The sequence below is a fragment of the Conger conger genome, chromosome 17 (assembly GCF_963514075.1).
Source record: "Conger conger chromosome 17, fConCon1.1, whole genome shotgun sequence".
NCBI lineage: Eukaryota > Metazoa > Chordata > Actinopteri > Anguilliformes > Congridae > Conger > Conger conger.
Window position 1 is genome coordinate 212,536 of NC_083776.1, and position 4,484 is coordinate 217,019.

The window sequence follows — 4,484 nt, forward strand, 5'->3', positions numbered from 1 at the left end:
TTTACGTTCAAACTGCGCAGGTCTAGTTCAAGATGTACCGGCTTTTCAAGGCAAAATCGTCCCCCAAGGAATCATGTTGCACAAATTCTGATTCGGAGATTGTTTTTACAGCATACGGATTGCGCATCCCACAAATTGAACCAACCGTAGTTGTCTGTGAATTTGCGTATATTTTTTTCAAATTACGCACGGAACGGCTATCCGTTTCTTTAAAGAACAGGATAACGTTTAACTACCATAACCTTTTATTTTTTACGATGTGTGAATTAATTACATTCTCTACTAAATGAGCCGCCCCCTCCTTAGACTTTAATGAAAAAACACCCAAAACAAATTCTATCTGCGTTTTGTTTGTGCGATCTTGCGCAAAAATGGTTAATTTGAGTCATTGGTTGGCTATAGTCTGCACACCTTGCTTCTATGGCGTACATTAGTTCCAGGACTGGAGTTTGAGAACCGTGCGCTGCCTTGAAAATACCAGAGAAGTGTACAGCGCTGTAACTGCAAGCTGGGTAATGCAGGAATGGATTGAATGGTCATAGGAGCGGTGTGGCAGTACTTGTTTGAGGACCCGTCAGAACTACAACTAGCTGTCAGCTTGTCACCTGTCTACGGCAATGCAACTTATGGTATTGCAATATTATACTGATGCTGTTAAGACTTTATACAGACAAAATAACCTGCAACTGGCATGGATGTGGATTCACAGCCTCAGGTCTGAAAACTGCACTTCAATATTTCCTGTTCTCTCCCTTTATCTCGTAGATCTTGAAGCAGCAGCACCTAGGCAGTGGCATGTTAAGATTGTTACTGTACCTATCTCTGGCTCTTACGGTGTTTGCATACCTTGTAATTCGCTTTGGCTAGAAGCATCTGCTAAATTACCAAATTGTAAATGACAATATAAATGGTGGCATAAAGTAATTGGAACCTAAAATGTTTTATTGTTGCAGGGGCAGTGTCTGAAAGTAAATGTAGAAGACTAGCAACAAAATGTTTTTATTGAATGTCTCTATCCTCCGAACAAATGGATGTCAATACATGAATGCATTTCTGTCAAGGTCTCTCCTTTTACAAAAAGTTTATTTTAGTTTATTTAGTTATTTAGTTTAGTTTATTTGGTCGTAGATTAATGTTTGATTGGTTAATACAAGATCACCTAGAATCAGATGGACCCTGCCTCTGTCCCAAATCAGATAAGATCCATAATTCTATAATAAGACCAGAGATTCCATCCTACGATTATAATGGCTACGTCATCTCACATCGACGTACATAACTTGATGATGGCTATTACATTCTTGGACCTTATCACACAGTGCAACAGTGTTGTCGGGCATACATTGCACAGTGTACATGTAACAATCGTAAAAGATGGCCGACATCGCACAGTGTACAACCAGCATTACAGAATAAGCTTCTTCACCCCGTCTAGTCTGGTTTTAGGATTAGTCACTGCACCTCCTCAAAATCAGTGGTTCCCAAACTCAGTCCTGGAGTGTGCCTGTGGATGCTGGATTTTGTTCCAACCACAACTGCAATCCAGGAATTCTACCTGAGCTCTAAAGAGGGATTGTAGAAAAGCTGAGCACAAATGGAACAAAAACAAAAAGTCACAAGTGCCCTTTGATATTCTGAGAGACTGTCTGGTTAAGATCCAGGAAGGAGTTAAAGCAGCCAGAGCACAATCATTTTCTGATATAATATCCAAATACCGTCATAGTTATGTTTAACACAACACCGTAAGTAATCCTTCTGTTCAGGTCAGTCCTGACGTTTCCTCTGTAACCTGTTGATGATTTTTTATTTTTTATTTCTCAATTTACAAGATTGATGACATTAGATCTCACATCTCACGTCCTGCACATGATCCTTCCAGCTTTCCTATGCCCACTGTCATCTTCAGTCAGTTTGTGCCAGTCTCACTTTCTGTCCTGAAAGATAGTGTCTCATATGAAGATCGCTACCTGCCCTCTTGACACTATCCCCTCACACCTCCTTAAAATACCATTATACACAATTGGTTGCAGGATCCTGTCATTATAAACTGCGCTCTGATTTCAGGCATTTTCCCATCCTGCTTTAAGGTTATGTTCCACCAAAAACACATCTTTGGTCTTTCAGGGGTACATAATTCAATTATCATGAAATATGAACTTGAAAAGATACATTCTGACAAAATATGTCATTCATTCATTATCCTTACCTGCCTATCCTGAACAGGGTTGCAGGGGGCTGGAGGCTATCCCAGCATACATTGGGCGAAAGGCAGGAATACACCCTGGACAGGTCGCCAGTCCATCGCAGGGCAGACACACCATTCACTCACACACTCACCTATGGGCAATTTAGTCTCTCCAATCAGCCTAACCTGCATGTCTTCAGACTGTGGGAGGAAACCCATGCAAACACGGGGAGAACATGCCAACTCCACACAGAGAGGCCCCGGCCGACAGGGATTCGAACCCAGGGCCTCCTTGCTGTGAGGCGGCAGTGCTACTGACAAAATATGTAAATTATACAAATACAAATGTCAACATTTTTGAAGCAGTCTATAATCTGAACCAAGTAAAATATCATTATAATTCTTTCAGATTCTAAATAAGACATGTTGGAAGATTGTTTTGAGACATTTGTGATGCTGTACCCGCCCCAAAAGCTTATAACAAGAAATTAATTGCCTCAAAACACCCTCCTGGATATGGAGTAAAGGTTTGCAAAATTTAATGATGATAGGATGACTATGCACTGAAAAAAATGTAAGTCCTATAATATCATCCAAAATCAGGTTTTGAGAAAATGCAAATATAGAGATTATAGATTATATTATACTAATTTCACCACCCACATGGTGTAATCATTAAAAAAGGTGGTATTATCCTGAATGTTGAGTAGTTGAGGGATGATTTGCAGCAGAGTTAAGTTAATTTAATTGTTCATTCCTGGCTTAACCCCCCCTGCTCATCGACCACGGCCCAGTCTACTCCGTCCCCGAGGTTGGGGCCGGGGCCATCAGTTCTTGGTGGAATGGGAGGGGTACAGGTCTGAGGAGAACTCGTTGGTCCCTGAACGGCACACCCTCGAGTTGGACTCTAGGGTTATTGTGCACACCTGATTCTTGCGAGTGTGTGAGTGTGTGCCCTGTGATGGACTGGCGACCTGTCCAGGGTGTATTCCCGCCTTTCGCCCAATGTATGCTGGGATATGTACGCCCATCCTGAACTGGGACAGGTTAAGAATGATGGATACAACAATACATATTAGCTATTGTATTGCTGTACTCGGGGTATTCTAGCTGCCAACTGTGGTATGCTAGTTTGGAAGTTGATGTATTCTTCAAGGGTTCCGATTATATCTGTGTGGTTACACTAGGACTCGGAACTGTACTGTCCTCTCAGGTCCTCTTCGCACTTATACTTGTGTTTGATCTGCACTTTGTTGTACGTCGCTCTGGATAAGAGAGTCTGCTAAATGCCTTGTAATGTAATGTAATGTAATGGATGGATGTTCATTGCAAGATTGTAACTGCCCGATTTACCTGTGTTCTGACCTGTTTCGTGTACCTCTACAACCGCCTATTGGATTCTCCTTCTGTTCTTGGACTTTGTTTGGAATACCATTTCGGATTTAGTTTTTTTTGCCTTTTCTGCCTGTTTGGACTGCCTTCTCATTATCAAACTTTTGCCTGATTTCCTTTGCGGTGTCTGTGAGCTCCGTTAACAAACCTCTGCTTCGACTACCGATTATGAACTGTATAACCCTCTACATTCCTGTTTACCAGCTTCTGATATTTGCCTGTTTAACCTGCCTGATTAACAATAAAGACCTTTATTGTTAATACTGCCAAGTTTGAGACTGGTTTCGTTGTTCTAAAGCCTGACACACAGACTATTTATATATACACACAGAGGGGCATCTGTTATTATAATCATGTAGCATATTTACAATAACAAAACTTTTTTTTTTTTTTTTTCAAATGATACATTTAACCTTTATGTTTTGAGATTTGTCAATTAAATCTTAAAATATGACAAACAACTTTTATCTGTCAAATCAGTTTAAAAATACATATTTAGCTTCAATTTACAGGTAAATGTGAGAAAAAACACTGGAAAAAAGTGATTAGTTTTACTTCATATTTGCCACCCATACAAAGTCATATGAGGATAATTGAGGGTGTTGTTCACTGGGTGGAGTTGTGAAACGCATTCTTGCCTGTACTTTTACATAGATAAAAGGCATGCATGTGTCCTTATTAATGCTAGGGTTTGAATCAATTGAGAGGGTTCCCTGTATCCTCTCTACAAGGTTTGTAGGAGATAAACATTTTTTTCTAAAATATATAAAATATATAATATTTACAATATTTACAATGTTAAACATTTTTCACAAACAAGTTGCTATTCAAATCCTTCAATAAATGAGTAACTAGCAACTATTTCCCATATGTATGACAGTCAGTCAACACAGAACCCACACAAGCA